Source organism: Ambystoma mexicanum, chromosome 5q, assembly GCF_040938575.1.
Source record: "Ambystoma mexicanum isolate Mex_15411 chromosome 5q, UKY_AmexF1_1, whole genome shotgun sequence".
Taxonomy (NCBI): domain Eukaryota; kingdom Metazoa; phylum Chordata; class Amphibia; order Caudata; family Ambystomatidae; genus Ambystoma; species Ambystoma mexicanum.
The window spans coordinates 381,772,292-381,794,733 of record NC_090933.1 but is presented as its reverse complement, the minus strand read 5'-3'; positions in this window follow the sequence as shown (position 1 = coordinate 381,794,733).

The following is a 22,442-nucleotide window of genomic DNA, read 5'->3' as shown; positions in this document are numbered from 1 at the left end:
AATCACGTGGTTTCAAGTAAATGGAGAATGAAGATTAAGAGAAGTTAAGATTTGCATGTATGTTTGAACACTTCCATTAGTTTAATTGGACTATCATAATTGTTAATTTTCTCAGCAACGATAAGTGGCACCAAGTTAATTCCAGTCTGATTTGTAAAGCTAATTTTAAGGCGATTGTGTTGCCAAACATGTCCTCAACGTGTGATCTTTGGGACTCAAGTTATAATGGAAAATGTTTTTCTAGCTTCCCCGATAATGTTCTGAATTTGAAAGTTGGGGAGCTAATGATAACAGATTAGGAAGTTTCATATTCCCAACTATGTTAGTTTTTGTTTAAAGGGTGAAAATAACATAGCACGCTCATACCATAACAAGCTGAAATGAAAGTAAGCTTCACCGATTCGTCAGGAGTAGGGGAACATTAATATCTACATATCATGACATTTACTGGTACAAAACATTTTGTCATCTAGAGATTTTCGAGTACAATGCTGACAGAAAAGAAATGTGTAAATGACATAAGGGGTGTACCTCTCCACTTCACTTAAATCAGGGGACTCGAAGGGCTTATCAGGGCAGAGTGAGGTTTGCTCTGGGGAGGAGGAATAGAGGATAATCTGCCAATGAAACATTTAGCACCAATAGACTGGCAGATATTAATTGTAATAATTAGAGGTGTGGTGTATACATTAAAAAGCACTTCCTTTATGCAAAAAGGGAAAGCAAGATCAGACAAGGAAAAACGTTGCCTAAAAAACATATATGAGAGAGAGCTGTCAAACATCTTCCAGGACTTTCCCTTAATCCACTTGTGGGTATCCTGAGATAGCTGCTTGACATTTTGGGTGGAGAGGCCTTAACATTGAGAGGCCTTAAACTTTGTCTGTGACAAGGAACTCTGGAAGCCAACAGCTGACTAGGACCTGATTTGTAAGGTAAGCTTGTGACAATCTCTGACAGAAGTGACAAGACCCCAAGCTGCCCAAAGAGGAGCCTGGCTGTCTTCCTCAAGTCCCCCAAAACAGAGGTCCCATATAACTAGAACTGATCTGTTTGAAACCAAGTGTGTGGGGGATCTTCCTGCCTTAATATCTTCCCTTTATTTTGGGTGGGGGGAATTGTGTAGACCCTTAGATTATTTGACTGTTTATTAATTTAATGAACTCCCAAATAGATCAATGCAGGGGGGAGCGTCGATGAGGTCAAAACATCCACCCTCTCTCCTAGCGGGAATAACGTTATTGTCACATAAAGTAATTGGGTACCTTTATTTTTCCTTCCACCCCAGATTTCTCTAATGAAAAGGGGTACCCTAGCCACAAAAACAAAATTTGAAACTGACATCCTTCCCAAACTTTGCCTTTAAAGCAAAAAGTGGTTTCTTACATTGCCAAACAATGCCTTTAAAACAAAAAGGTGTTTGTTCCGTTCCAGAAGCTTGCACTTAAAACAATAATGTCCTTGTCCCGAAAATTAAATTCCCAACTGATATCCCTTCCTAAAACTTGCTTTTAAATAAAAGGTATACTTATCCTAAAACAAAAATCCCAATGGTCACTACTCCTTAAACATTGTATTTAAACAAAAGGGGTGCCCTTGGCCCCAAATGAAATTCCTAAATGGTCCCCATGCCCTAGACCCTGCCTTTAAACAGAGGGATGCTGCATATCACTGATGCCTGGGCTTGTGGTGCTTGGGGGAGAGGCACTTTGCAAAGTGAACCTAGTGTAATTTCTATTGAACAATATGCACTCTCTCCTGAGAGGGAGTAAGTAACCCTGCTAGCAGAACGAGTTTAGATTTTTTTAGGTGAAAAGGAAACAGGGTGCTATTTGCCACATGCATTTGTCCAAATCTGTGTTTCCAAATTGCAAGCATTTTTGAGTGTGCTGGAAATTAATCAAAGGACAGCATGTACAATGTGTAATGTGTTCTCATGTTAGAACTATGCTTTGTTTTCACTCTAAACTTTATCAAGCACTAATTACCTAATTATTGTTGAAATTTGGCTGTGTGCCATAGGCTGGCGTGTCTCATCATTAAGGAATAATTGAACACACATTAGAAATAAATATATATTTTGCTTATACCCCAGCTGGTTCTTGGCTCATTGTTAGCACAAGGGGAGGAGTCTATGTGGCTCTACGTGTGTCATAGATAAGGCTTATCAAATCCAAATCCAATGATATATTGTCGGCCATCTTAGTTGGGGGAGAAGGAACTCCCTTTGTTAAGTGTGATCTTCCAATATATCATTACAAAGTGGGGGCTCGTGCTAGGATTTTGATTACTGTCTTTTGACTTTTGACATTGTCACAGACATAGGGCCTCATTACAAGTATGGCGGTAAGGCAACAACGGTGCTGGTAGTGCTACTGGCACCGTTGCTACCGTACCGCCATACTATGAGTTCTGCTCACGGGTGCCTTTGCAGCCACCAGGTACCGGCACCCGCAAGCAGTACAGGACTGTAGCACCGGTACCATTATTAACGGTACCAGTGCTACCCCCTTCCCCTTTCCCATTGAGCCCTATGGGGAAGAACTTTTTCCCAGAGCCCAGAAAAGGCCAGTTACCGGGTCCAGCAAGGTCGTAATGACCCGGTAATTGCCCTTTTCTGGGCGCCGTAAAAAAGGAATACTGACGGCAGTCGTGCCTGTACTACAGGCACGGCTACAGCCAGCCTCATAATGAGGCCCATAATCACATTGAGGTGGATAGAAAGTTGTTTTTGCTGTGTTAAAATGCCACTAGGACTTGACCCCTGAGTTCCAGGGAGGTGTAAAGGAGCAGAACATTAAGATTGAGTAGAGTATCAATGTACCAATGCAAAAAGGAGATTGATAAGAATTGATTTTTGATTTGGTATTTTGTGTGGAAATCAAGCAGAAACAGGGTGAGTTTGACCCTGCTCAAAGAAAGTGTTACGAAGGTTTCAAAAAGCCATATTAAAAATGACTACTGTAGAAGTGAGTGGTGCATGGAAACATCTCCTGGCTAATCTTTTCATTTGAGGAGAAAGGAGTGCGATAGAACCCAGGAGCTGGCAAACCAGAATGATCCAGGAGGTTACATCAGTGAGAATTGACATTTGGCTTGAAGGTGTGATTTTACCCAAAACATTAGAAGCATTTTACATGACCCACAATGCCCATGAAGAACTCAGGCAAATGACCCAGCTCACAGCTTATTTGTATTTCCACTTGCAGTTAGTGGAAGAGCGAGTGCAAAATAGGGAGACCTGTGTTCTGAATCAGATTGAGATTTTGAAAGAGGTACAGAAAGAAGATAATGCACAACAGAACCATATTTTTGAAGATAAAGCACAAAAGAGCCATATTTCTGAAGTAAATCAACAAAACCACATTGAGCAATTACAAAATGAGGCGTAACCCCACCTGCAGGCCAGAGCAGAGTGAGAAAAAGAGTTTGCAGTGCTGCAAAACATATGCAAAGAAAGTGCAGAAAATGTGAGCCATCTCAAATGCAAATTGAATGACCAGCTTGTTCATAATAAAGGGCTGGTAGATGACATTGTGGCCCTCAAACAACAAATCAGGGAATTTGACAGGAAAAACAGACAGTTCATTATTAAAGATATGGACTCACAACAGGGGTTTGAGAAATAACTTCAGGATTTAAATATTCTGAAGCAAAAGTATGCACAAATGAGTAAAGACCAAGATGCATTAAAAGTCAAACTGGATGCAGAAAAGGGTCACTCAGATTATCAGGAAATGACCAGAATGAGGCAAGACAATATGGAGCTTGTGGAGCATGTGAAGCAAGCAGAAGCTGACCTGTCACAGACAGCAAATTGTAGGGATGTGCTAGAGAAAGAGATCAGTTTCTTCAAAGACAAGTGCCTAGAATACGCACGCTTAATACAGGACTCCCAGAAAGAAAATTAAGTATTTCAAGGAGGAATTACAGCAAACGAATTAGTGGCACAGAGTAGGGTGCTTGAGACTAGTCAGGCCTTGGTGTCAGAATTAAAAAGCCAGCTCTCTGAATACCAACAGGAGATAAGGATAGAGATAAGTAGTTGTGAGAGTCTCACTAAGGAAATTGAAAATTATAAACAAGCCTTGAGGTACCATGGCCAATCATGGTATAGGGTAGGGCCTTCTGACCAAGGAAAGATGCCCCTCCCATTAGGCACCGCAAGCCAGATATCCACCATTTCCCATGCACAAATGGGAACTAACCTCATGCATGCCACCGATAAAGAACAGGAGAACATGAGGCAATTGGAAACCCAGGTTTCGCCAAAATGATATAGATGGCCAGTCCTTGTCTGATAAGGGCTGAGCCAGCCTGATCTGGGAGACTAGCAAGAATATTGTGAGTACTTCCAACCATGAAAACTCCTATGATAAGATAATCAGGGAGTTAGATTGGCTGATGATGAGATTACAAAGAGACTACCTCTCCCATTTTGCTTGAGGAGAAAAACCAGAGCTGCAGCCTAGGAAGGGCATACTAAAAACCTCCATACCTTCAAAATTGTGTTTTATTCTTGGCCTAATAATGACCACAAGGAATGTGACTGTGAGAGTTCACTGTGATCCAGGTGAGAGGAGTCCAGAGCCTATTAGTCTGTGAGATATTCTCAATCTTACAGAGATAGGAAGCACCTAGAGGACAGGTAATGGAGTCCAAATAGCTGTCTGAGTTAGAAAATGAATGGATTCAGGTGCGGGGGAAGAAAATGACAGGGAAGGGGCTTTGTTGAAGACCCAATCAGACAGATCAAGTCCATAAAGAGCTTCCTGGCCCCATACTATAAGAATGGCAAGTATTCAGTGTGGGAACACTTGAAACTTTATGAGCAGATAATGGCATCATTCCCGATCAGAAATGATGTGAATTGCATTGCATTTGCAAAATGAACATTCTCACCTGAGCACTCCAGTTTCTTTGCCAGACTGGAGGACCAGCATCATTATTAATGGTCTACCTATAAGGTTGCCATTTTAAAGCATTTCTCCACACACAGAAACCCACAGGATTCCTACAAGGCTGCATATAATTTGCAATGTATGGAGGATCGGGACCCTAGGGATTTTGTGCAGGAGCTAAAGTGTGCATTTGCTCAGACTTCCCGGTGGGTGAACACCAATAGTAGGGTGTTTGTGACCACCTATTTCCATGCATAATGAGCAAAGGACCCTGGATTGGGTAGTTGAACAGGCCACCATGATCTATGAGGTCCAGAAGCCCACTGAGAGTAAAAACATCCCCAAAACCTCCAAACCATCTAACACACCTGCTACTGTGAAGGTGGCGGAGGTGAGAGCTACCCCTCCGTTGGACCTGGAGACCGGGGGGCCTAAAAATACTCCTCCTGCCCACAGAAAAATGGAAAGTAGAAGGAATCCCCGCCCTGGCCCATTCAAATGGCAGTCAGGCAGGGATTCAGAACAATGACCCCTCTGACCATGCCACCTATGTAAGCACTAGGTGCAAGGGTACCAAACCAATCCTGGTATGTGTATACACTCCCCGGGCCTAGTGGGGCAACCTGGTAAGTACTGCCTTGGGAAACTTCCCTCCAAACTTTAATCAGGAGAGAAGTACCACTCCACCTCCCAACCTGAACTTTTCCCCCAGATACCCTACCATAGCTTCCAGAATAATCCTTCTCTCCATTCCCGGTACTAGGACAATAGATCCCTGAACCCAGGAGAAGGGAGATTCAGGATGGAAAATTATGGGGGACATTTTGAGTACCCAAGCTACTGTGGGAGAAGGGACTGTTACTCTTTTCAGGAGCAGCAAAGGTATGACGCAAGAGTTCCCTAAAACTCAGAAAAGATCTTGCAGCTAGAGCGACATGTCCTGCAACTGATGGATGAGCTGGGGAATATGCTGAGGGCTCAATCCATCCCTCAACCTAGCCCTGCTTACCAGAATTCCCCAACAGATAGCTCTGATGTTGCAGGGGGAAAATGACAGGAGGAAATGTCCGACAAGCCACAGGTTTCTGAGGAGGGGGACCAGGTGGAGGGGAAATGCCAAGCCCTACAGGAAGCTTCCTTTCTCACCCAGATAGGACCCCTAGAAACATCTCAGCCTGAAAGTGACTCTTCTACCCCGGGAAGTTAGAACCCAAAGAGCAAACGATAAGTAGGAGAGGAAACAGAAGAACCTGCTTGGTGGAGGAGTTAAAGATCATCCTCTTTGAAAGAAGAGAGTCCATGGAGGATTCAGGTAAGCACACCTTCTCTTTCAGGAATGTGGGGATTCCTCCTAAATGAAAATGGGTCCTAAAAGACCCTGAGTTCGACAGGGTAAGTATGGGGACTGCCCAAGAACAAGAAATATTCAACCCAAAAAATGCAAGCCAGACATGGTAGAAACAGAGGAGGTGTATTTTCCCCAAACAGGTTCTGAGAACTGTCTCCAGGTAAAGCGGGGCAGCAAAGAATCAGGGGAGAAAGAGGACCCCCCAAATCCACCCATTGTTAGTTGTCAAATTTTCCTTACAGATTCCTGATCACCGATGTGGAAAATCACCTAAGGTCACACAGTGTCAATATCAAGAAAATGACCGTCGGGGTGGCAAATAACTGGAACTTTCTTTGTATCCTTGAGGAGAAAGAAGGCAGATTTTATGCACCAGTCAAGGTGCAGGGTCAGTGTGAATTAACAGATCTGGTTGACACTGGATCCCAAGCCACCCTTCTGTCCAAAAGGGCCTTTGACCAACACAATTTAGGAAGGAGGTAGGTCACCAAATTCCCTTCACACCTCTTCCCGGCACAACTACAACATTTTAACGGGAAGGGAATTTCCGTCAAAGGGATTGTGGATCTGGAGAAAAAAATTAGGCGACATCGGGTGAAACACCTGTTGATAGTCATGACTCCTGAGGGCGTAACTGGGGAACGATCTCCTGAGGAGGTTATCACCTCTGATCAACTGTGTAAACAAGGTCATCTGGGCCCAGACTAACCGGCCAATAAAATTAAAAATAAATACTAATTATGTAAGCATGACTGCCACCTGTTATTTAATCGTACGAAGGTCCAAGAAAGTAGAAGCCATTTCAAGAATAACCAGGTCCCAGACATCAGCATCATCTCTATAGGAGAACAAACTTGTGATGGCAACCCTTCTCCATTCTTGAAAATCAACCTTTTCCCAGTTTTAGGTGGCATTCCACACTGGAAGGGCACACTCTGAAATGTTACCCCAGTTCAAAGTCAGAAGAAACATTGTGTCCCATGAAAAAAGATCATGAAGAACCATCTCAAAGTTTGACATACATTGATAAAGGAGCAAACAGTTGTTTTTCCCCATTAAGATAAATGAGGGTGAGGAGCCCGTACTCACCAGAGTATGCCTGAATGATGGAAGAAGCTTCTTCAGTGAAGGATGATTCAGGAAACTCCCACAAGATCAGACCATTGCCACATTTAAAATGATTGACACATGGGAAGTAGGTCTGGAAACCCCAAATTCCAAACATTTACTTCCTAACAGGTATGTGCTATCATTTTCCATTGGCAACAAAAGTATAGAACATAATTGTTGGGTCATGAGAGATGTCCCTTCCGCCTTTTATTCAGGCAGTGACATTCTCAATTGATCTGGAATCAATTTGGCCCTCATTAATAATAAGCCTGGTCATGACTGGAGGGGGAAGGTGGGTGGTCAACCCCATGGGCTTTGATGACACTGAAAAAAGATTCTGCTCAGCTCAATTGCTGCCTTATGCGGTTGAAGTTCAAGTGCGAGGAGAGGTTACCCACCCAGTAGAGGTGCGTCAATTTCCCTAAAAATTAAGCAAGGACAGAACCTCAAACATCAGGACACATATATAAATGTGAATTCCCATTTCCAACAACCAGGTTTGTATTTAATCTGACACCTCTAGTATACCTAGAACACAACACCATTTGAATATTGGTGAATAACAGTGACCCTCAAAGTATCACTTTGTGCACAGACACCTTTATTGGAATGACAGTTGATGCCAAACATTATTCGAGGTAATTAAATCATTGGACCAATACCAAATTACTGTTTTGTCATCAGCAACGGTATTCCTCCAGAACACATTTGTTGCCAGACATGAGGGGAATATCTTGGTGTACTCTTCCTGACCTTATGGGTTGGAAGAAGTGAACTGTGACATCAGGAGGCATGAGGTAGTATTTAAAGTCACGGATCACTACCTGGAATCCCTGGAACCCCCTTTCCAAGTTAACACCATACAAAGAGATCTCTCCACCCAGCTGGAGGGTACTGCTGAAATTGCCAAACCTGAGGTCTTTCTAGGTTTTACATTGATGATCAAAAACAGATCAATCTTGCTGATGCCTGTGAGACTGATGGGCAAAGACAAAAACTGAAATAGGTCTTCCTGGAATTACAGGATATCTTTCCAGTGGACTCATATGATTGTGGGTGCACATCTATTAATTCAACTTTATAAGTTGCCAGGGGGCTATTGGCAGCCTCCCCTTCTACATGCAAGAGGAACTATCCTATGTAAATCCCCTGCACAAAGAACAGAAGACCCAGCCATAGGGCAAAGGTTTACTGCCTTTATTACAAATTCAAATGACAGGGATTGCAGCATGAACAACATACAATTCTCCACATGCTCTCAGTGTCCAGGCAGTTGTCATCCAGTTTTGTTAGTGCGTGACAGCATAAAAATGTGGTTACCTCCCAAAACTTAGCAGGGAAATGGATTGGTTAGTAAGGTGAACCATACATATTTTCTATAAGGGCTTGGTTCACTCATTGGGTAAGTCATATCTGGGAGCTCCTCCTGAGACCACCTCTTCGTGTAACAAATATAGCATTTCAGATTAGTGAAAGTCGGTTGGCCAATGCAACATAGTGTAAGCTTATACTGGAAAGTAAATAGGCGTTGACTAGAAAGGGTCTTCTCAACCTTGGAGCCTTGGATGGGTACCAGGCCAAGTGCAACAACTGAAGGTAGTGGGAATGACCCCAAAAGTGTTTCATGTTCCCAATAACTTACTTTCTCTGATCTCCTAGGCCATGAGACAGAACATTCGGCTTTGAGCATGTCCTACTTTTTGTATCTCTTTGCCTCCAGTCGGATGGGATCAGTCATCTCAGCCTGGCACAAATGAATAGGCTCTGTCTGGCAGGTTCAGGACACGTGTGTATGGACCATGAAATGGAATTCTCTGCTTGGAATTTGTGAGTGTTTTCAGTTTGAATTTTCTGCAGGTGCCCTATCTCCCCTGTTACCTGGAAACGTTCCTTCTCTCAGTGTCTTTGGCTGTCTGTGCATGGAAGCCACGCTGGGTGCATGATCCACATGCTGCAGCAGGATCAGTATGTTAACTTTCTTTGTGTTTCCAACCCTCTCTGCTTTTCCCATTCTCTCCAAATGTACCTTTGATTTCCATCTTTGATTGCATGGCTATCCATTTTAGTTGTGTTTAAGTGTCAGCAAGCGGTTCATATGTATTCTCTGTGTCTGTGGCACAGATCCATGGGTCAAGGTTTTACACTGCCATTGACTTGACCACTGGCTACTGGAAAGTAGCCGTGACTAGGGAAGACCACTAAAAGCTGGCCTTTACCTTCAGGGGGCAGGAATATATGTGGACCCGGACCCCCCTTCCTTTGGTTAAATAAACTCTGGCAATGAGTTCAACATCTTTCTGCATAATTCCAGGCCGATTTGTTTGAAAGGGGAAACCTGGCTAATGTAGATGATGTTCTGATCAAGAGCTCAACTTTGGAGGAACATATAGCAGAAATCCGCTATTTGCTAACCCAGTTGCAGAAATCCAGATCAAAACTGTCCTTTCAGAAGGCACAGTGGTGTAAGAACCTAGTGAACATCTTAGGGCACAAGATCACCCATCTGGGTCCTAATACCAAGGTGAAGAAGGTAGAAGCCTTAATGAAATTAAGAGACCCTACTACTCTGCAGGAAATAAGAAGCCCTCCTGGACTCATTAATTATAGTCAAAAGTTCATTGAAGACTATGCAGAGGTCACTTTACCTTAAGTCATTTATTAAAAGCCGGAGTCAAGTGGGAGTGGGGTCCATAACAATTCAAGGCAGTTAAACAACTGAAAAGAAGCCTTTTCCATGCTTGTTGTTTGGCTTACCCCATCAAGAACAAGGAGGTCTTCTTGGAAACAGGGTTTTCAGATACTGAGAGTGCATGACACTGGTTTTGTACCAAAAGCATGACAAGATCAACAAAGTAATCTCGTACATGAGCGAAACTTCATCCTCGGTGGAGGAAAAATTCAATGGCTGTGAAAAGGCACTCCTGGAAATGGTATGGGCATTGAAGAACTACCACACATTCATCCAGGGTGGAGCACATCATTGTCGAGACGCCGCACCAACCCTTGCAATATTTACAAAGTGACAGAAGCAAGCCATCTTCACTGCAGTGCACCACCAACTTCACAAACTGGTCATAATCACTGACTCTGATTATGGGCCTCATCACGAGTTGGGTGGTAACCCTGGCGCTATTAGTGCCGGCGTTAATAACCCTACTGCCAAACCCCCCAGCGCTAATAGCACAGGATCACGGGTTTGGCGGAACGGCTATTGTCCATTCCCCGCTGAGCCCATTCGGGAATTCCCCATTCCCCATTGGGCTCAATGGGGAATTTTCGCGCTCTTAACGCCGGCGGATTTCCCGCCGCGGTAATAGCGTGACATTTCGGCATATTTCCCCCCAGCTCAGAGCTGGGGGAAATCTGCCAAACCCGTGATCTGGTGGACCCTTAAATGCGGCGCTAATAGCGCTACCGCCACATTTAAGGGTTACCGCCAGACTTGTGATGAGGCCCTATGTCAGGAATGGGTTAGTGAAGCATCTGATTTACTGGAAGAATCGGGGCATGCTTTGTGTCAACCACAAACCCTTAAAGCATGGAAAACTGATCCAGTAAATTGATAATCTGGTGACCTCTAATGATATGACCATCTTTTGGAAGAAATAGAGGAGCCAGATAAGGCTGGGAATGACCTGGCTGACCAGATGGCTAAAACCAGAGCTCTGCAGGGAGATTTCATAGAAAGAGAATCCCTGCTGGGTGAAATCCAGGTCGCTGCTGTCACCAGGTCACAAACCCATGTCACCATTGGACTCTCAAATGCTCAGTGGCGTAACTGTTCCCCAGATGCAGATTTGATCACTGCACAGAAAGAGGACACGAATATCAGAAAATTCTATCGACACAATGAAGACCCTGTGAGTTTTCCTTTAACAGAATTGGATTATGCTGGTAAAGAGGATCTATGTGTGTTAATGAAATTTTCCAAGATGCTCTCTATGCAAGACGGTTTGTTGGTAAGAGGAGCCCTATCTGGATGCGACCAGTGGGTGGTTGCTACCTCATTCTAAAGCCTGATGTTGAATCACACCCATGACTCAGCCACTGCTGTCATAGGGGGTTTCATACGACATTGCAAATTATGCATGGGGTTGCCTATTGGCCTCACATGGGCCAGGACCTCGGCATGGTTCTATGTCATAGCATCGATGACTGTTCTTTCGATGAGTGTTTTTCCTAAAATTGTTTGCTGAATTTTTGGGGATTGCCCCCTAAGCCATCCTCCCCCCCCTGAATCTTTACTGTTCCTGGCCCCCAAATGCTTTATATGCCCTTTCACCCCCCAAAAAACATTCTATGTGCATTTTCAGCAAACTATTTTTGGAAAAACACCTTTTGAAAAAACGGCTGTTTGTGATTGGACATCATACCCTCGGCAATTACCCAAAGGAGTGTGTTGTGTGTGCTCAATTCCAGTCCATTTCATTCACACACCGAGCTCCCCTACAAAAAATGGGAATGACACTTCCTTGGTCAGATTTGCAAGTCAATTTCATTGGGCCAATAATTTGCTCCTATAAAGGAAACAAGTACATGCTGACTGTAACCAGCTTGTTCACAAAGTGGGTAGAATGTCTTCTCACCCCGAATTGTAACACAGAGACAGCTGCCGCACTAATAATCAATCACATCTTCTGTCGTTTGAGCCTGCCGCAAAGGTTTGAGCTGGACCAAGGAAATCATTTGACCAGCGAGGTGGATGCAAAGATGTGGGATATTCTAGGGGTAAAAGGAAAACTCCACTTTGCCTACCGTCTAGCCTCAAGCGTGGGGTAGGGAGATACAGCAATATATTTGTAAGCATCATAAAGAAGTTTGTGGCAGACTCTGGACCAGGTTTGGATATTCAATTACTGCTTGTACTGATGGCTATTAGGTCTACACCATCTTTTGCACCACAAATACCTCCATTTGAGCTTAAGATCTGAAGACAAATTGTGTTACCTCGGCATTTGCTCTATATAACCCAACAGCAGATACTTATAAATGCGTCCACCACTCTGGAGTACATTGAACATTTAAGGAAGCACCTCGAGCATGTTTTTGCTTATACACAGTGCAATTTGGAAAAGTCGGCTGAAGGAATGAAAACATATTATGATCTCAAGACCACAAAGAAAGAGTATGAGGTAGGTGACAAGGTTTACTTTTACAATCTCCGGAGCAACCAGACCACGGAATGGAAATTCCTTTGGTCTTGGCATTGGAGATTTGAAATTGTAGATAAAATATAACCTGCTTCCTATAAGATCTGCATCCTGTGTATAGGCGTGTTATAAATGCCATATCATATCATATAATCCCAAAAGGAGAACAGACTTAAGAGAAATGGGTCCAAATCAATTAGTTGAAAAGCTGTCATCCCAGATGAGCTTTACAACCAATTGAGGAGCCCAATGAAGGTCAAGCTGAGGAACCATCTGAGGAATGAAAGATGAGGAGGACAACCCTGGATGGAGACAAACAAATATATGTAACAGGGAGTAATGTAATTAATACCCATGAAACATGGTTATCAAAAGAAAAAAGTATAGTTTAAAACTGTCATTGAAACTGCTTTTTATAGATGTTTTTTTATATAGAATGTTGTTCTATGTGCTTCTCAAACATTGTGTCTTTAATTCTCAGCAACGTTTCCGGGGAATACATTTTGTACCAAACATTGAACCCCGCTTTTTCTTTCTAGCTCCAAAATGACTAGCTTCCTTCACTTTTAGCCTGGGGGCAGGAGGGAAGTCCGGGTAGGACCACAAGGACTCAGGGAAGGAAAAAGAGGAGGGTTGTCAAATCTAGGTGCACCTGAGGTAGCATATCTGCATTTTAGTCCCTACTGGGTTTGTCAAATCTAGGTGCCACTTTTTTTTTCGCCCAACATGCGCACTACCAAGACTTGCCTCTTATACACACTCTGGGCTCTAGCCTGGACCATTCTAACTATCACCACAACAATGGCCTTCACTAACTCTACACCCTGCAACTTGCAAGAAAAAAACTTGCGACTTAGATCAAGGTTGCCACGACTCTACAACCTCAAAAACAAAAGAACTAGTCTATCAACCCCTACATCCATTCCAACTGCCACCAACCCTAACCCTCTTGCCTCAGTGGCTGTAAAGTGTCCTAAATCACAAATCAGCTTGCACCACAAACATAAGAGATCAAACCACTCCAGTCCTAGAATCTTCCAAGACACAATCTCAACTCCTACCTTATCAGGAGTCCTTATCAATGCAAGGTCCCTCATAGAACACAAAAGGGAAATCGCTGACATACTTGCTATGGATAACCTAGATCTTCTTGCTGTCTCTGAGACCTGGCTCCACAACGCCGCAGGTCCCGCACTCATGATTGCCATACCAGACAATTACAATATACTAAGAGTGATCGGCCCAACTCCAAAGGAGGTGGCCTGGCCATCATTGCCAAAATGAAGCTAACTGTAAGACTTACCTCACCTCCAGCAATTACATTGTGCGAACTTCTTTCGGCTAAAATACCCATCTCTAATAATAGTACACTAACTGTTCTCCTAGTGTAAAGACCACCAGGCCCACTAGGTAACTTTGAGGAAGAACTATCCAGCCTCCTCACTAATAGCATCAAAGATTCCACCTAGATCCTATTAGTGGTGACTTTAACCTGGGATTCAATGATGATGAGGATAAACATGCCCACTCTATCCAATGAATCTTAGTCGATCATGGTCTTACCCAAAAAGTCTTAGCCCCTACACATATAAAAGGACGTACTTTAGACTGGGTAGCCAACCGTAACTTCAACACCACCATTTCCACTATTTTACCACAAACCTGGACCGACCACCACCTCATATGCTTCTCAGCCAACATAGAGCCTCCTAAACCAAATAATACTGAAATAGTACCTTACCTCCTATGCCAACGAGAAGTAAAAAAGAAATCACTGTTGAAAAACTACTCCCACTACTCCTACCAGCTCTCACCGCTAGCACTATTAATTCTGACCCAAACACGCTAGTTGAGACATTCAACAACTCTATGTCCAAAGCTTTGGACCTGATTGCCCCTAATAAACTTCGTAAAAGTAAATGATAATCTCATATTAACTCATGGTTCACCCCTCACCTCAAAGAACTACGTATCCAAAAACGCAAACTCCAAGCTATCTGGGGGCACACACCGTCAGCTGAGAATAAAACCCTACTTGCCAACTTTGTCAAAAAATCTAAGAAGGAAATCATCCAAACTAAAAAAGACACTTTTAATGAGAGAATTAGTAAAGCTAACTCTAATTCCAAAGAACTCTTCTCCATTCCCCGGGAAATGGAAAACCCAATTGCTCCCACAGACAATGTCCCCAAGGACAAACTATGGTGCACTAGCATCCAAAATGCCTTAGCAAATAAAATTACAACCCTACAATCTAAAATTGCAAAGAAAAAAGCCTTCTTGAGCTCTACTGGAACACATACCACCCTCCTGACAGATACCCCAAGTACAACTACACAAAGCAACTGCAAACCATTCAGGTTTACCAACATATCCATACTGGAAACTGAAAAGGTTATATTATCCCTGAAACCATCGAACTGCCAAGGCGGCAGCTGCCGAGCACAAGTTATCAAGGAAGCAGCTAGAGATTTAGCACCCTTCATCTCTAAATTAATCAACGCCTCCTTTAGTTCTAGTACTGTACCCAAAAACCTTAAAGAATCTTGGGTACTGCCTCTCCTCAAAAAACAGACCCTTGACCCAGCCATCCCCACTAATTATAGGCCTATTACCACAGTCCCATTTCTCCTTAAAATTATTGACAGAGTAGCCTACCTCCAGATCCAAAACTATCTGGAGACAAACCAACTACTAGGATAGCGACAATCTGGATTCAGACCACTAGATGGTACTGAAATGGCCTTAATTGACCTCAAGACGCAAATCGACGAGTTGAAGGATAAAGGTAAAACAGCTACGCTCCTCCTCCTTGACCTATCAGCGGCTTTTGACCTGGTGGATCATGCAGTGTTATGCAACCATCTAGCGTCTGCCGCCCATTTCTCAAGTGAAGCTATAGCCTGGGTACAATCCTTCCTAGCCAACCGTACAATGAGAGTGTTCTCCCCCTTAGCTTCAGCGGACCCAATACAAATCACCTGTGGTGTCCCACAAGGTTCATGTGTCTCCCCCACAATGTACAATATCTTCACTAAGCCACTCTTTGACAAACTTGACAGACTGGGGGTAACTTATACTAATTACGCGGATGATATGCAGATCCTCAAACCACTATCTGGCAACTTTGTCGAAGTCACAGCTAAAGTAATCAAGATCTACCTCCTCATTCAGGCATGGATGGCCTCCCACGGCCTCTGCCTAAATGATGACAAAACAGAGATACTGATCCTGGGTTCCGACTCTAACCTTAAAAAACTCAGTCCCAACTATCTCACCTTCAACATAGATAGCAATATAATTAAGGTGGCAACTGAGGAAAAAACACTAGGTTTCTACCTTGATTCCACTTTATCTCTCAAAAAACAAGCCAACACCTTGGCTTCCTCTACAGCGTACACCTGCAAATTAATCAGGACCTGCAGACCCTACCTCTCCAAAACCAATTGTATCACACTAGCTAACGCATTAGTAATGTCTAAGCTGGACTACTGTAACACCCTTTATGCGGGCGCCAATAAAACTGTCATAAACAAAATAAAAATACTGCAAAATAATGCTCTTTGAGCAGCCCTGGACATACCTCGCAGAGCACACATTTCTAATATCAGGAAAGACCACCATTGGTTAAAAATCAGTGACAGAGTTCTTCTCAAGACGTTATCTCTTACCCATGAAGGACTGAACAATACTGCACCTCCTTACATCTCGGCCAGACTGATCAGAAAATCCTCCAGTCACCACACCAGAGCCTCCAACCATTTCCTACTAGAAACTCCTAGATTTAGGTGAACAAAAGCGGGTGGAACAAGCTTCCCTGTTAGAGCTGCCCAAGCCTGGAATGCACTTCCTATTGCATTGAGAGCTAATCTACCCTACTTTAGATTTAGATGTAAGGTGAAAAGTTGGCTCTGGACCAATGACAGCTAACAAACTGAACCCTTGCACTAGGCCCTGGACCACTGCATACAACTGCCTCGATACTTCTGAAATCTGGACTATAAACCATCTCAGTGCCCTATGTGGGTCGTGAGATACCCTTTATCTTGTACTTTTTGTATATATGTACTGTAAATACGGTAATATGACATGTATTGCATCAGCTGTTTGTATCCTCCGTATGTAACCTAAGCTTACGTAATCTTGTACCTGCTGCGCCCGGCTACCCCAGGGTTTGGAGCGCATTATCAAATAATAAACATAAACATAAACATAAACTTCAATTCCATACCACACAACCAAAAATACAGATGTGGAGGCCAGAGCGCCCGCTCCCTAAGGAAGGAATAATGAGCTGGATTGGCTCCAACAAAAAAGAAAAAAGTCTTCAGAGGAAAACCCCACTCTCCTCTGCTCTTTCCCGCAAATGATCCATGAAAGGGCCAATGGGGTGTGGGGGGTTTAATGATAGCCCCAGCATGGCAAAATGAAAGGCCTGGTTAGGACTTACTGTGAAATGCAATGGTCTAATGGGAAAAGACACACTGAAACATACATGCCAGCCCAAACCTTAACACAGCGAAAGGGCCTGGTGAGTGAAAATATGTGTCTTGCCGAAATGACGCAATGAACAGTGTATCCTAGACAGTGGTCGAAGTGTGCGGGAGTGGATGGGAGCGGTGCTCCTCTACTTTTTTAAATGATATTTTACTGTTCCTATACTTTTATGTTAGAAAAGATACCATCACGGAATAGTTTTGTTTTAAAATAAAAGTGTAGGAAGCAGCTGAAACTTGCCCTTAAACAGCAGGCACATTTGTTTGAGGTGTTTGTATTGTGCATGGGGGGTGATTGGGTTTGTGAGGAATGAGGTAGGCCAGCAAAATGACACCACACTTTTGCGTGATCAAAATGAACAGCAACCCTTCACTTAAAGTTTGCCACATTAATAAATAATTGCTGCGTGCAAAGCAAAAGAAAGACTCTGGGTTAGCCAAAATGACATTTCCAATGGATAGTGGGGCTGACTGCAACATAATGATTCAAAACAACCTCCCCCCACTCCTGGTTTTGCTCAGGCTTCCCCAGCTGATAAACAATTGATTTGAACCTTTCAGATTCAATCAGAAGGATATAGCCAGAGCGTGGCAGGTATTATTCATGGGGTTAGTGGAGGTGGTGCGTGGTGTGAACACTTGAGGCGACAGCCTGGGGTCATGGACGGATCTGAATGGGGGTGGTGGGAGGTGTGCGGGCTATCAGGAAAAGCATGAGGTAGTGGGCTGAGGTGAGAGGGGTTGGTGGGAGATGTCAGGACCTGAGGAGGCTGCTATAACTTAGTGGTTATGGGCCACAGTTTTGCCAGGATGCCGCTTGAACTTAGGGTTCACAGTACGTAGTTTGGGTGTCATGTGAATTTAGGGGTCACAGTACGTAGTTTGGGTGCCGCTTGAACTGCATTGAATTATGGGGGATGGTCTGCAATTTTGCCAGGTGCTGCCTTGAGTTATGAGTGACGGTTCGTAGATTCGCTGGAGTGCTGATGGTGGTGCAACGGCAGGCACAAAGGTTGTTAGTACTGGTTTTTGTTTGCGTGGGGGATGTTTTGTGGGCATTCCATGCACAAATCATGGCTGTTTGCGCTGCAGATTACTTTAGAATCCATGAATCCAGAGACAGTGCCAACCTTTTCGCAGGCGCAAGTAGGTGCAATGTTGTTATGATGCTAAGTAGCTTGCAGGGACTTAGCACTTTTTCTAGGAATTTGGCCCTATGACTAATGCTCTTCTCATCATTCTGAAGAAAAGGTATACATGAAATTCTGTGCATTATTGTTGCATTATTATTATTGTTTTTGCAACAACTGTATCTTTAAAGACACAACAGCAAATGTCTCAAAATGGGAAAATCCAACCAAGGGCCTGTTGGGGACAAACTCCCAGGTATGCCAGAGGGACAATGGAAATTTGCAGACATAGAGGGCCCAACACCCTCCTCCAGGATACACGGAGGATTCAGTCAATGGCATGTTCAAACTGTGGTTTATTACAGACAAAACCAACAGGGATCAGCACAGGAACAGAGAATATTCATGCACATCCCGCTCTTCCTTGGCTCGCAGGCTGGTTTTAGTCCCAAATGGCATCAGCACTTCGTCATAACTTGGGCCAATATCCAGAAAACCCATAGGGCCAAGTGTTTGGGTACTCAGTATGTTATAACCTATACAGGACATTATAGATATTATTCTACTGGTCCTCGCATGTCAGGTGGCTGGCCTGTTGCATTCCCAAGTCACTAACTTTAACAGTGTTGCAGTTTTGTGGACTTACCCTTGGTTCTTGCCCATTGATACCCATCCCTGGGGTACTAGACTGTGATTGGCTAGAGCTGACGTCCCCAGGCCCGGACCCGATATGGTTTTCAGCTCATGCACCTTTTCAAGGCAATGAGAACGATTATGTGTCTATATTGTAACTTGTGTAAACCACCTTTGCCTTATGAGAGTGCTCTATTGTCTGGTGCAACACTTGTTGCATACTGTTGCATACTTGTGGTGGTCTGTGTCTGGCAGCCTGGGACCGGCTCTCCTTTGCCACTTATGATTGCTGTCCATTGTCTGCTTCAGCCATGTCACGTGTTCAGAGACCATGAATTTGAGTCATGCAGTTCTGAATTATGAGGATTTATTTGTATTTTCTTCAGCTGATCCCTTTGTCATCTGGGGATTGGAATGTCATCTGTATCAGATGACCTTGGCTGCGAGTCCTGTCTCACACATCTTGCTCTCTCTCCACCCTGAATAGCTCAGTTCATCTCTTGCTCAGAGGCCTGAGACCTGCTGTAATTTTCCTGATCCTTATATTACAGTTTCTGCAGTGTGCAGTCTATACTACATTCCCATAGGTTAGTCACACTTGTCTCTGTTCGGTCCCATAGGTGCTCCTGCAGATCCATAGGATTATTTGCGTTTAAGCATCTACAAGCTTGCTCAGAATCTCTTGTCTTGCAGTTTATACATTGCTGCGTTTCGCTAATGGCAAAAATAATAAAATCAATGACAGTATATATATGTATCTGGCCTCTAACTATAGAACGGTATGCTCATGTTCTTCATGTATTTGAGTGCATGTTGTGTCCCGCAGTGCGGATGGAACATGTGCTTCATGTCTAACCCTGCTATGTTGTGGTGTCTCTAACGATGTAAGCAACATGGCTTCTTGGTGTCTTAGTCCAGACTGTCCATGCATGTGTCTTTGATCATGGCCTGCGGCTCTTCATTCATGCATGGATAGATTTATATGTCCATTGGTCGGTACGGCTGGCTGAATGGATACCTCTCAATGTACTTGTCAATCAAGGGTCCATAAGGAATTCACCCAAAATAGATAGGGTGATTGCAGTGTTTCCTGGCATTCTTCCTCATCATTAATTTAGTGGGATGGGGGTGGTGGCAGGCTCCCTATCCCTCTTCAGTCCCTCCTCTGGTCGACCTGGCAACCACATCCTTATACAACAGTCCTTTTGACCTTGGCTACTATTTCTTTGTTATTCCTCCAAGATGCCAATAGTAGTTTGTGTGGTCATCAAACGACCAATTCATATAACAGCATACTCCTTCCGGGTTACACCAAACCCACTTTCCTTCATAGTATTTTGCAGCAAATGGGTTGTCCAACTTCATTGCGCCAAGTGAGAACAGTTCCCAATTTCATCATTTGCTCTTCCTATATTCACATCCATCAGTACCCTCATTCTGGTGGCTTCCTCCACCATTTTCCTGCACCTGGCCATGCAGATTTTAATCCCACACATTGATGTTGCTGCCAAGACAAGTGCTCCCATTATCACTTTTAGTCCATCTGACAGCAAGGATGGAATCCATGACCATATGCACGCTTTCCAGCTCTGGTCCATTCCTGTCCCCCTTATTTCTTCTTCCATTTGGGCATGCATCCGTGCCAGCTGCCCCACTACATCTGATAGGGTACTGTTATCTTTATCGTTGGCATTTATGAAAGCGCAACCGGAACTCCCAATTTTTGCACAAACTCCTCCTTCCATAGCTGTGAGCAGATCCAGAATGTATCTACTTTGGAGTGCCACCAACCCTATTGCTCGGAGCTCTTCTTTTATTGTATTGAATCCATACACTGTGAAATGAATAGTCACTATTAGTTCCCAATGGGTGATCTGTAAACACTTTGTATTTGTGCACGTCGGTACAGATGGTGTTATTGATGTGAAGAACATTTGTGTCCTGCTGAACAGCCTATGTTCTGCTGGAAGTTCATCTAGTGCTGTTCTGATGCTTCTGAGAAGTAGTTTCCTTCTCTCTTTACTCTGCTCAATCCAGCTGGCACACGTGCCTTTACTGCCTTGGGTATTTGGTACCACTTTGATTGATCTTTTCTTTCTTTTGTTATTGTCCAATTTCGGGAACTTGTTGAGCTTCACGTCCTTGCGGGGCTCAACTAGGGACAGCATATTGATGTGTACTAGCAAGAAAACTCCTCTCCAGTTGGGTGGCAGCTTCTTGTATGCCTTCGCTCTGCACGCCAAGTAGTGGTCCACCAGTACTGCTGTTCTTGCCTTCATAGCTGAGCGTTGTTAAATGATTCTGCATCCAACATTTTCACCAACTTCAACTTCACCATTGTTCTAGTAGCACAGTACTGGTGTCTTCAGAGGTATTATCGGCCTCAGAATTGCTTCATTCTCCCACCATTTAAGTAACTTGGTTCTTGCATGCCATTCCTTCAGACACTTGTCATTTTCTTCTTGTACCTTGTTCACTGGTGATTGCACTAGTGCCAGTGCTTTACTTCCTATCACTCCAACCTTCCATCCATTATCTCTGTACACTTGACCATACACTAGTATCTATGGTCTTTCCCAGCAGCCAGGCTCTCCTCCTGTCTACTTCACTCTTGTCCATGGACATGGTTGTTCCTTCAGGGCAATAGTCTTTGTCTCGCCTTTGTCAGGCCCATCAGTTATGTACTGTACAGCTTCATCTAGCTGCCACTAATTGTTCATCATGTCTTATGTCTTTATATAATTATCTTCATATGGGAACATTGCTTTGGTCATCCATCTCAACATTGCTGTCTTCCCTTGAAACCTTCCTCGAGTTGTCACCATCGAGAGGTACATTAAGCAGTGTGCTCTTGCTGCTGGTATTTCAGTTGCTATGAATGTCCTGGAGGCATTCATGGCAAAGAGGATTAAGGAGCAGACATAACAGCTCTCCCCAATGTTTTCCTTTCCTACTTTGGTCATGTGTTTGTACCTCATATTATTCGACACTCGATCAGTGTTGGTGAGATACATGTCTACCCCCTTCATGTCAACCCTGTGCTTACCTCTCCTTACCTTGTCAGCAGTGCACTCCTGTCCACCTGACATGGTCGTTCCACCTGCTTGAGCTGGTGGAACACAGGTAATTTTCCAAATTATGAATATTATAACACCGCTAGGAATAAGTATTTATTTATTTTCACTTACTCTGCTTGATCCTTGCAGCTTGAGGATATAGTTGCCCGCCTGAAATTCGCGAAGAAAAGTGTTACTGTGTTAGTAGTGTAAATACTGCTTAAGCCCCACAGACCAGGTAATCAATTATTGCAAATGCAAATACTTCTTCCCATATTTTACTTACAGATGGGTCTCTCAGTGTGGCAAGTACTGGGGGATCACTGTGCTCAGGTTGTGGATACGTTTGGGCCGAATACTCTATGAAGTCAATGTAATATATTCCGGGGGATCGTGCTCTGAATCTACTTGGTCTTCTCACAGTGTGGACAAATTGGGTGGAAAAAGTATCTGGGTGATGAGCCTCGGGCAACAAGGACCTGTACAAACATCAACAATTCCATCAGCTTTCACGTGGGTTATGTGCATAAAAGGAAAATAACAAACAGACAGTGTGCCCTTACTCTAAATCGATAAGCAATTCAGTCCCTAACTCAGTTGCCCACAAGCGCCTGACCT